Source organism: Pseudonaja textilis, chromosome 3 (assembly GCF_049901715.1).
Source record: "Pseudonaja textilis isolate UNSWEBS1 chromosome 3, rPseTex1.2, whole genome shotgun sequence".
Taxonomy (NCBI): Eukaryota; Metazoa; Chordata; class Lepidosauria; order Squamata; family Elapidae; genus Pseudonaja; species Pseudonaja textilis.
Genome location: NC_141992.1, coordinates 58,086,337 through 58,099,571, shown reverse-complemented (window position 1 = coordinate 58,099,571; position 13,235 = coordinate 58,086,337).

Below are 13,235 nucleotides of genomic sequence, written 5' to 3'. Positions count from 1 at the left end.
GAATGAATGCCCAAGTCAAATTAAAGCAATTAGAAGGCATTTGATTGTGACTTTTAGATTACAGACCAAATTTATTTACGCTTACTAAGAAGGGCATGTTTAACCAGTGGTGCTCCCTGGGATGTGTTGTGTTTTAAAGAAGATGGCATCTACAGCAGAATGATCAAACTCCTGCCTTTTTCTATGTGACAAATATACAAAGGCTTTGATTGGACTGCCATGGCTGCCATCTTGGTTTTTTTTTTCTTTTTTCCCCATGAACACCATGCCTTATATGTCCAAGTCCTGTCAAGGATTACTCTGCTAACAAGTTTCATTCATGGTCTTTTATAGCCATCTTAGTTAGGGTGAGCCTTAAATGTTTTCACCTTATTTGTGCTTTATTTTTTAATATAATTTTTCCGTCTCTCAGAAGTGGAATCACCTGGATATTCTGGGTCCACCATATCCCTGATACCTACTTCAATCTTGGCCAGCAATAGATTGTTTACCTTCTGTTGGGGCTCATTTTAGATGCTAATCAACGTTAAAAAGTAAATACAGCTTCTTCTGGTCTTTTGGCCAAGGGAAATCGAAGGATAAGTTCAGTGGTGGGATTCAAATTTTTTTACTACTGGTTCTATGTGTGTGGCTTGGTGGGTGTGGCAGGGGAAGGATACTGTGAAATCTCATTCCCACCCCACTGACCTGATTTCCAGCTCTGTTCTCCTGTGCAGGGCAACAAAAGAAGACCCAGCCGATCAGCTGGGACTCGGGAGGCAGAGAATAGATGGGGACGGGGCCAGTCAGAGGTGATATTTGCCGGTTCTCCAAACTATTCAAAATTTCCACCACCGGTTCTCCAGAACTAGTCAGAACCTGCTGAATACCACCTCTGGATAAGTTGCTCATCCTAAACAAATAGCAGGATTGGGTTTTCTAGAATGGTGATTGATGTGAGAACAATTCCAGGAAAAAAAAATCTTTTTTTAAATATATTTTTTGTACAATGCTAAAGGTTTACATCCTCCTTCTTTACATCCCCCTTTTCTTCTTAATCTAGAAAACACTTCTGTAAGCAACTGTATGCAGAACATTTGTAGAACAATTTGTAGAACATTTCTAGGGAACTTCAGATATATCAGTTACAATGCTAGCAGGCCCAGCAAAAAAAAAATAGAATGAAGATTATTATGGAGAACATGGTGCTCAGGTCAGAAATGAGACAACTTAAGGCCCACAGCTACACAGCGGCAGGCCCAACCTTCAGAAATTAGACCCTTGAAAATTGAAACTAACTACTAAAAATAGATGCACAATTTCCTGCTGATTTGTATGCTTCTTGAAAGAATAAGCAAGTTTAATGCATCTAAAGAATACTCTCAATCCTCACCCCTAGTATCCCTTCAAAAATGGAAATGTCTGGCTCATCCACAAGTGTGACATTATTATGTTGTAGTTTTCAATCAATCCCTCTTCCAAAATACATTAAATTAGAACGGCAACGACTTCTCTACCAGAAGGTGCCTGCCTCTCTTTTAGATGCTATTGTCTGTGGAATGAATGATGTTTTAGATGCTATTGTCTGTGGAATGAATGATGTTTTAGATGCTATTGTCTGTGGAATGAATGATGTTTTAACTTGTTAACCATGAGAATAAGTGTGGATACACTATGGACACCTTGGATGGGAAAACTAATTTTGGCCTTCTAGGGTTCAGTAGATGCAAATCTCAGTCCTGAACACACCTTTCCCCTCGGCCCAGTTCAGCTGCTGAAATTTCTTAGTTTTAAAATCCATATTGCAGATGTAGGCTACAGTTTCACATGAAGATCTCCTCACTGAATTCTTGTGAAGTCTGTGCAGTGCTGACTTGTCCTGGACTCTCATTTTGCTTTTGCCACACTTAGGACAAACAAAATACACCTCCTTCTTCTGAAGTCTGCCTGTACCTAAAAACTAGATTATTGACTTGGATGGCCACTGTCACTTTAATGGTAATTAAAGGGCTATTTCACACATTCATTCTTGAGAGATAGTAATGTTCACATAACAGACCATGTCACTTGGTGGCTAGTGCCGAATTCTCTGTTGATTTGCTACAATCTCAGTTTTTTTTTCTATTATAACTTTTGTCAATTCAATTATGAAGTGCCAGGACTTTAATCCTGAAACTATTTTTGAAAAAACAGGGGCAGGAGCTTGCTGAAGATCCTGATCTTTCATGCTTCCCCACCTCCCCAATTAGCCCAAAATAATTAATTATGCTTACAAGAAAAAGTTACATAGTAACTCCTATCCATTCATTCTCCTGAATGTGCATTTAAAAACTAATACAGTACAGTAACTGAAATGGCACCTGTGTCAAACAGATGATTCCTGTTAGGAAAATTATATGCTTATTTAGATGAGAACAAAAATTGAGTAGGCGCATAATTGAATAAATTATGCAAAGCTGATTTACTTCATGGATAATGTTATATTTCTCCCAATTATCAACCAACTGAGAATAAAGTATACTTATTTCAGGTTTTGTTTACTTTTGTATTAATTTACTATCCCAGATGGATCACCCTGCAGTAAATCCCATATTCTATTTTTAATTCCCATATTCACAACAGTTAATGTCAACATTCCTCAGTTTGGTAAATTTCTCATAATATAATAGTTATATTATACTATTAACATATATATATATATATATATATATATATATATATATATATATATATATATATATATATATATATATATATATATCAATTTGTAAATTTCGATATATATATAATATATAAAATATTATATAAATAATTTAGCAAATGCATGCATCTCATCCAAAGTGCTTTGTACAGTTCCAAAGCACTTTGGATGAGATGCATGCATTTGCTAAATTATTTTTAAATATAATCTGGAAAACAAGCATGGTATATTTTAACTGAGTGCTCCACCTGTGAGCTGCTTATGTCTTTGGGTTTTAACAGGGCAATTCTGTGCCTGTTTTCTCAGAAGAAAGTTGTGATAAGCTCGGAGGTGGTTGGTCTGAATTACTTCTAAGCCTGCAACTTTAGTAGGCTTGACTGCATCTCACCAGAGTTTCTGAATGAGAATGCCAGGGCTAAAATGTTTAGAAGTGAAAATTAAGACATTCTTCTTTTTACTATAGAAAGTACCCTGTTAATATCTTTATATCCTTGTAGAACAGGATCATGCATAAACAAGTATTTTTGCTAACAAGTATTAACTTTCAAATGTTTTATTTAGTTTGGTTTCCCTTTTAGAAATGATTTCTCCTTATGCATGTTCTTGTATCTTGGGAAAAATTAATCTAGATCTTATGAAGTGCACAAGACTCCTGCATCTTCTATTTAGAGTAAAATGCATTGGTTGATAATTTTGCAGTCTTTCAAATGCCTTCCAGATGTTCTGAAACTCTAACCTCCCCAATTCATTAGCTAAAATTCTGACAGACTCCAAGATAGGAAGCACTGTATTATTCATTGACCAAATCCAGTAGCAATACTGTGACTTTGCAAAATAGGTTAATTATTTTGGGGGACTAAAAGGGACCCCTTTGGATGTGTCAGGAATTCTCTCAGACTTTCAAGCCATTTCAAAACGTTTTCAAATCAGCCTGTATTAATATCTAACAGTGCTCTGCTCCAGGCTCTTTATCTGTTCTGAGCAAGCAAAACAACATGGCAGACATGATTAAAAGGAATCTTCTAGAAAAATGTGAAACTATTCTCCAGAATTATTTAAATAGTCTTCTATTAAGGAGATGTAGAGTGAAAGTCTATACTTAAACTGATTGTTTCTGATTTATTCTAATAATCTTAATTGGTTAAGCAAATTTCTCTCTGGAACATGTTATAGAATTTCAGCTATAGTGTTATAACAATTGAAATGTGTTCAAGAGTCTTATTGTAGAGGAAGTTTTTCAATAATTCATATCACGTCAATGGGACATGTCATACATCCTGTTGATTCCAGTGGAAAGCAAAGGTAGCCAATGTAGCCTAGGATAAAAGTTCAAACCCTAAGTTTGTTTTAAGCATTAACTTTCTTGAATTGCAAGAAATTTAAATTTGAAGGGAGGGAAATAACAGCAAACTCAAGAACAAGATGTAAGTGTAATTTATATATAGCTAATGAATGTGAGTGCAGAGCAGATGGAAGAAGAACCACAATTACATCTCATTTACAGTTTGAGAAGTTCAAAATGTTCCAGAATTCCAACCTGGAATCATGCAACATAACTCTTATCTCCTTTAGCTTCTCTTCTTCTTCCCTTCCCCTCTTTATATTTCAGGATATTTATGCATCCCAGGTCAGTATGGAGGATTTCTATGGATTAATTTAAGCTTTCTATACCTTTGTGTGTTAACTTCTAGATATATTAGGATTATTGGCTGGTAGATCTGTAAGCTATCTGAAGTCCACCAGGTTGGTGAAGACTAATGTTTTTAATATTTGTTTCTAGGTGGGAGGCAAGAAGAATTAGCTTTAAAAATGACTGCATACCTTATACATAGGTATTTTTCCATGGAATATTACATCCCTCTCTTTGTCATCCTCTTCTTTAAATTGTGCTTTAATGGTACAACTCTAGTTCTTCGTGTCTCTCCTCCCTTTCCTATCCTGACCTGTGTCTTGTGTATATAACACTCTTTAACATCTTAGATTCCAATTCTAAAGAAACAGCACTTTTGGTCAATGATGTACTGTGTAATGGATTCCTTTTAGATTCATTTGGTTTTCTGAATTTTGCAACAGAAATTAAATAACTAGAATTGGTACCTTTTATTCTTATTAATTTTGTACAGTCCACAAGATGATGAGGTATTAAGAAAACACATTGGTTGTAATGTATATGTACATATATAAATAAATACATAAATATATATATCAAATGACTATATTGAGGATGTTTCTAAATAAAGGTTTTCGAACCAACATGGTCTGTATCACTTCTTTGGTCTAAGACAAGGGTGTCAAACGCACACTGTCACATCCTCATGTGACATATCATGACTTTTTCCCCCTTCGCTAAACTTGGGTTGGGAGTGGCCAGTGTGTGACACTTCCGACCTGTGGGCTGCGAGTTTGACACCCCTGGTCTAAGAGGTTACACAACTTCCTACACTATTTGGGTTAGTTTGATGGATCAATCTTTGATCTGGTAAGAAAAGTAATGCAACACAAGGAGCTGCTTTTCACTCAGTAACTGTCCATTTATTCTAGTACTAACAGTAGTAAGGAGCAGAAATTATGGACTCCATAAGTTCAAGCAGGAATCTTTCTAGCCTCACTCAAATCCATTAAAAACAACATGGAAATCAGATAAAAAGGCTTCCTTACCTTTGAATTTATCTGACAAACAGAGAAAAACCACTGAAATGGATTTCAATTAAAATGAGGGGAAATTCAAAGTTTGAGTTGGTATCTATTGTTTGCTCTTGTATTGTTATGGCTGAAGCTGAAGTATTCATTGACAGGTAGGACATTGCAATGTATGATTTTATATTCTATACTTAGATCGGACTGAAGGTGGTGTAGTTCTCTGTTTTCTAGGTCTAGAATTTCAAGTCTGGTGGCATAAGGTATTCTGCAATGAGAAGAGGAGTGGAGAACTCTTCTTGTGAAATATTTCTGGACTTTCTCAATTGTGTTACTATCAGATACATAATGTGGGTTCCGGACTGAGGAGCTGTATTTGAGTATTGGTCTAGCAAATGTTTTGTATGTTCTAGTTAGTAGTGTAATATTACCAGAGAAGAAGCTACGTAAGATTAGGTTAACAACTCTTAACGCCTTTTTGGCTATGTAGTTACAGTGGGCTCTAGCACTTAGATAATTAGAGATGAATAGTCCAAGATCCTTGACAGAGTTTGGATCATCAACAAGGTCTTGACTATTCAGCCTGTATTTTATTTTCTGATATATATATATTTTTGCCAATATGTAAGACAGAGCATTTATTTGTTGAGATTTGAGGTTGCCATTTGTTTGACCATTCTAATACACAGTCGAGGTCTTTTAGAAGGGTAGCAGTATTATCTGTGGTGTTGAATAGCTTTACATCATCAGAGAATGCAGTTGCTCTTAATATGATCACAGAGGTCATTTATATAGAGTATGAAGAGAGTTGGTCCTAGAACACTGCCTTGGGGGACACCACTGTTGACTTATTGTTCTTATTGAACAATAAGATTTTAAAACAATCATGGTACACATGCAGAAATCTGCTCCTCCTTAATATCTGTTCTTATCTTAGAAATATGTGCTCAGTACAGAGATGGACAATTATGCTAGTAAGAGCACAGCTTGGGAACGATATGATCTCTGGTTAATATTGGACCAAGTGTGCTGGGTAAACGATGGAGCTGATTCTTAGCATCATGGTTAAGATTTCCAGCTCTGCTTTTTAAACCCTTTTTATGAGATTTGTGTCCCACCCACCATTTTTATGGCTACATTAAACTGCTGGGAAATGCCATCTAAAAATTTTGAAGTGACATATCCTCAAGCCATCCTTTGAATTATGATTTGAACCCAGATCGATTTCTCTTTTCCACCCAAACCAGATGCAGGCTGTACAATGTATTTTGACCTATGTTAGGAAAGCAAATGAAATTTTTCCTTCACGATATTTTATTTTAAAAAAACAACACCGATGTACATTAATGCCAAAGAGGTGGATGAAAAGCAATCAGATCAGATGGTGTGACTTCTCTTTATCTATTTCATTGATGGAGCTGCTACGGCCAATTAAGCATCTTGGCTGCAATCGCTGCCAGTCATAGTGGTGAAAAATGCTTCATCTCATTAGTATACAGAAATTGCAATGGGAACAAATTCTTGCTGCTTTCTGAGTCTGCATAGCACTTATCTCATGCCATATGCCAGACAGAGACCTGCCAGTCATGGGGTTGGCTTATTCTCATAGCAGGATAAAAGCCCCAGGGAATTACAGCCCCTGGAAAGAAGACAGATATTATTTCTTAGTTGAGTCCGGTAGAGATGAAGAGACTAGCATTTTTTATTACTTCTTAATAAATGGTAATTGAATTTCAAGATAAGTAGGGCATGATTTTCCAGATAATAGAAAAATCAACAAGATGGGAAATACTAGCAACATTGTGGGAAAGTTGTCTTGCGCATGAGGACATATTTGGGTATTTTGCCTACCTGGATCACACATAGAGGACAGAAGGAATGTGAGATTCAGGTGCCCAGTCTTTTTTGGCTGCTCAAACAAAAATGGCCATGGATGGTGGTGTCCATTAGCCAAAAGGGAGAACTGGAAATAATGTCATGAGAATAAGTCTTCTTAGTATATCTAATGAGACAACATTATGACATGGTTAGCAGAATGTGAAGATGAGCCTCAGAATTTAAGACTAATCTGAAGAGCTGAAAATAAAAAAGGCAGGATAGTCACTTCTTTGAAGCTTCTGCTTTAAATAAAACAATCTTAAGCAGATCTATCCACGTGAAACCCATGAGTGGGCATTTTATGCCACTCACTCTATCTGCCTGGAGTTAAGGCCAGGGGTCTTCAAACTTGACAGCTTTAAAACTTGAGGATTCAATTCCCAAAATTCCTCCTCCAGTCATGTTAGCTCAGGAATTCTGGGAGTTGAAGTTCACAAGTCTTAAACTTGCCAAATTTGAAGACCCTTGATCAAGGCATTCTAGCACAGTCAAGTTGTTACAGGTGAATATTCCTTCAGTAAACAGGACATTTGACTTAGGAGGGTCAGGCAATCTGAAAAAGGGTAATTTCTTACAAAAAAGCATAGTAGTTATGTGTGTACAATACGCACACACACACACACAATCTAAGTGTTCACATAAAGGCCAAGTAAAGCAAATGTGTCAATTTGCTCTGAAGTAGGTGGTCCTGCAACGAGCTAGGTTCCAAGTCAATGCACAATTTCAGGGTTTCACAGGTTAAGACCACCATTTTGAATTAGGCAGTATTTGAAAAACCTGTGGCATATGGTACTAGTGGCTTTCACCAGCAAGTAGGCAAGCTGCTTAAGGGGACTTATTATTTTTTTAAACTAATGATATAATACAAGATCAAGGTGCAATAAATACAGCACTGTAAAAGTTACAAGAGGATCAAGGTAAAATAAAGCAGTCATGTCAAGGGTTAAAGGTTCATAACTCTCAGGGAGAATTAAGAAGATGATAAAATGAGATCAATATTGGTACCGAGTGAACTTCCCACCAAAAGGCCAGCACCGCAATGACACCCCTCTCCACATTCAAAGCCAGCACTTCACCATGCTTGGGGGGAAAAGAGTGAAAATAACATAAGAATAGGATAGCTCTGTGTGTAAGTAGAATACCACTAGCCTTTTTAGTTATGCCCAATAATCAGTTTACAGTGCAATTATTCTGGAGACAAGTTCTAAAGCTGCCACTTCCTGAAGCGGGTCAATCCCAACCTCAGAACTATTAAGACATGTGCATTAAAGTACAAGAAGAAGATGGCCAACACCTGTCATTGGAATGCCTTCCTTCCTTCCTTCCTTCCTTCCTTCCTTCCTTCCTTCCTTCCTTCCTTCCTTCCTTCCTTCCTTCCTTCCTTCTTTCCTTCCTAACTTCCTTCCTTCCTGAAATAGTTCCATCATGCTTACTCTGGGAGCAAACACAATTTCAACTGAATAGGACATTAATTCATTAATTCAACATCTTACCTGACAACGACTTCTTCAGCTTCAACCACAATAATACACGGACAAACAACTGATACAAAATCAAGGTAAATGCCTTCAAATTTGATTGCAGAAAATATGACTTCGGCGGTCAACACCTGGAATGCCCTACCCGACTCTTGTTACAGCCTCAATGGCTTCAACCTCAAACTGTCTACCGTGGACCTCACCCCATTCCTAAGAGGTCCTTAAAGAGGGCATGTATAAGTGCACCAGTGTGCCTACCGTCCCTGTCTTACTGTCTCCATTTATCTGTATTTACTCCCTTTGTTCTTGTTTATGCTCATACTTATACTTGTGATCCTGTACATGTTTGACAAATAAATAATATTTATTTATTTATTCAGTGATAGTTTCATAAGCAACATCTTATGGGAATCTAATCTAGAGGTTACCTGAGTATAGGTAAACTATCTTAGATTAGAAAGAGTTTCAATCAATTTAGAAGTTATATGAAGTGAAGGAATTTTGTCTGATATAAATAAAAATAACGCTGTGAAATTTTCTGAGAGTTAGAACAATTCATCAGTGGACCAAATTCCCTCCAGAAGTTATGAATGCTCCAACACTAGAAGTTTTTAAGAAAAAAAACCATTTGTTTGAAATGGTATATGTATATATTACAAAATGGTATATATATTACAAAATGTGATTTGCTCTTTCAGAATATAATTCAAGGATAATTGCCATCTTAACTAAAATATTATTCCTTTTTTTAAAAAAGTTTTATTAAAATATTTTTCAAATATAATGGGAAATACAATAATATATAGTAAATGTGAAAAAGAAAAAAGACAAACAAAAAAGGAGAAGAATATAAAACATATAAACATATATATGAAAAAGTGGGTTCTGATCTTCCTCTTAATAGTTATATATAATTATAGAAACGTTCTAATCCAGTAATTGATGAATGTAAATAATGACCTTTCTCTAATCAAAGAAATCAGTTGGCCTTTTCAGCAAGTTCTATCAATTTCACCAACCATTTCTCCATAATGGAGAATGCTGAATCTTTTAATCTCTGTGCATATTATAATTTCACTGCACTAATTATATACTGAAATAGTCTTCCATGAAGTTCTGGCTTCAGTTGAATATCTATATACTATTAAATTTCTCATTTTACATTATCTTTAACTGGGCAAAATGGTGAATCATAGGGGTACCTCAAATGATTTAACTGACAGAATGTATCCAAAATCCAGGACTCATGACTGAGAGAATGAAATTTGGGGAAGCTGTAGCTGTTTCAGTAATACCAAATAAATGTGTGCTTTTTGATCCAATACACAAATAGGAATTGCCTTAACCTTTTTTTTTTAGATTTCCAACATTTTGTAATAAATTCCTGCGATTAAAAAAAGGTGAAGTTAATTAAAAGACAAATAATAACTAGTCTATTTTGACTTTAAAATAGCCCTAAAAAGTTAATGACACCTTTGATGTCTTAAATTTTTTATTTGAAAATCTGTAAATATTCTAGGAAGCAAGATGGAGAATTTTCTACATTTCTAGTTCAGTCCCTTGTTTTGGGATCTTTTGACCAATGGAAACCAGGATTTCTAGGGAAGAATTCTCTGCTCTTTTAAAAAAAACCACTGTGAAAAACAATGACTAAAACCAGTGGTGGGATTCAAATTTTTTTTTCCCCTGGTTCTGTGGGCTTGGTGAACATGGCAGGGAAAGATACTGCAAAATCTCCATTCCCTCCCCACCCCACTAACCTGCTTTCCAGCTCCGTTCTCCTGTGCAGGGCAACAAAAGAAGACCCAGCCACTGATCAGCTGGGACTCGGGAGGCAGAAAATAGATGGGGGCAGGGCCAGTCAGAGGTGGGATTTGCAGGTTCTCCAAACTACTCAAAAGTTCTGCTACTGGTTCTCCAGAACTGGTCAGAACCTGCTGAATATACCACCTCTGATTAGAACTCAAGTGTGTTCTGTTTATTTTGATCTGTGTTTCATAGTAAAACCCAGCTGATTCCTAAAATGGTTGTTGTAGTAAGACTAAGACTGGTATGGCTTCAATCATACAACAGCAATTCATTTCTAAAATTTGTATGCAATGGGTCCCAACTGTAACCCATGAGAAAGAAATTTATCTGAAGCCTTGGCTTACCATTATCAGTTAGAATATATCATTCTGAGCTAGCTGGGTAAAAGCCTTCCTATGTCTTCCCAGAAGCCTGGAATATAAATCTCACCCCAAGGAGATCATGCAATTCTCCCACTCCTAACTAAAATAATTTCATCTTAATTCCCCCACCACCACCACACCCCTTAGTCTATTAGCATACACATTGTAATTTTGAACCTCTTGTTTCATTCATGAGCTTTCCAGTTGAATCAGTTCTTAAAATTTTACTCATCCATTCCCAGGACAAACAATAGGACATGACTGCACATCATTTAATCTAAAAAAAGTCATGATGACTTTGAAAAGCGGCCTGTACTACCTTGTTTTGTTTTTGCAGGGCAGAGTATTATAAATGGATGCTGGGATCCTGGAAAGGCTGACATTTCCACAGATCCCCAGGGACTAGCTTGCCATTTGTCAAAGGGGCTTCAACTATCTGCTTGTTCAATGCAGCCTGAGAATCTCTGAAAAGCAGCAGCCCCGCTTGTTCTCAGTGGGAATACAAGCAGAAGATTATGATTTTCCAATTAGGAGGTCTGAAAAACTGGTGTTCTCTTCACTCCCAGCCTCGCCATTTCTCAGGCTTCAACTGCTGTGTAGAATCTGTCCTTTTTCCAATATACACCAAAACAGACCATTGGAAACACACAAGAGACACAGGCAAATTATGTGGAAAGGATTGGAAAACAGACAGAGTGTATGGAGACTCCTGTTTCTCTGTGGGCTTGTCTTCGTGTCCCCTTAATTATAGTATAGTAATTAATTATAGTAAAGTAAATGCTACTTTATCTGAGGTCCTGGCATGTTTATTTTCAAGATCCTAACTTGTCATGCTTTACTCATAATCTGGTCTCTGTTGGAGTCATGAGTTAGGATCTCCCCCATCCTCCATTCAGGCTGCTGGGAACCGCCCTTCCTGGCCATTTTGATTTGGTCTGTTGAAGATACTAGTCTGCTGGCTTTGGCAAAATCACCTGCTCATTTAATACCCCACTGTCCTCTTTCACAGCACTTGCCAGATCTTATGTAGCCACCTACACTGTACCGATCTGCTCCATCCTATCTTAGGAAAATGGATTTATGGTTGTGTTTTGCTGGTAGGTTGCACTGGAAGAAGGGGGAGGCGAAGTTCTGAAATCCCTCAAGGCCTTTTATAAACTTTGGATGGGGGGCTTTTAAGTCAGTTTTTGACCCCTGATGATTGCCTGGATAAGTTACCTCAGTTTTCTTGGCAAGATTTCTGAAGTAATTTGTCATTGCCTGCTTTCTAGGGCTGAGAGAGAATGACTGGTCCAAGGTCACCCAGTTGGTTTTGTGCCTAAGGTGTCATTAGAACTCATGGTCACCTGGTTTCTAGTCTCAGTGCCTGATCCACTACATTAGGGGTGTCAAACTCCCAGGCCAGATGTATCACACCCTGGCCCATGCCCAGTTTAGTGAAGGGAGAAAAGTCCCAGTACCTCACGTGATGCTGCTTTGATGCCATGAGTTTTACACCCCTGTACTATACCAAACTGGCTCTATTTTCCAATCATATCTCACATGAAATCAATAAGTACAATGTCCAGCTTCCTTTCTGTATTGTAGAGAGATGCTCTTGAATGAGATACATGGCAACTCAGCATAGGGAGTAGAAAGGGGTGAGGAAGAAATTCAAGATTGTCGCATCTTGATTTTCTTTGGTATAAGATGGAAAAAAGGGGAAATAGTGCCAAACTTTTACTACTCTATTATCATATACCATATATCAATATAGCATTTCTTGTATCTACTTTCTGATCTGATCTATCTCAATGGGCTGACAGATAGAACAGGGACCACAATAAGGGTAGGCAATTTATTTTGGTATACTGGTATATTTTTCACTGGCTCAAGGACTGGAGGAAAGCACTGTGACATTAATCCTTTGATGCCATGAGTCTACTATCTTTTTTTTTACTGCTGCTCTGTTACTAGATACTTGTATATGGAAGTGGGTGTGTGCCCCCATAGCTGCATTTAAGATTTTTCTTAACAAGTTTATTATAGAATCTTTCAATGTATTAAGTATTTTCAGTGTAAAACTCTTGGACATCAGCATAAACTTCTAGAGCCTGACCTAAAAGAAGTAAAAGTTTGCAATGTTATTTTGGAGCATTTCATGAATGTGCCTGTCCACCATCCTACAATAAACAACCTCCTTTTGTTTCAAAAGATTATGGCCTTAAAGAACCAATTCATTGGTACGAATGCAAAGACCACTCTGGAATTCTGGCTTCTTCTAAGCATTATGACCATTAGAGCACCAGCAAGTTTATCTTCAGTCCATACCTACAGCTGCTCGCTTGAGCAAAGGGACTCTATATATCTGATTTCTTCCCTTCCCCTCTTCCTTGCTAATCTGATTTAAAA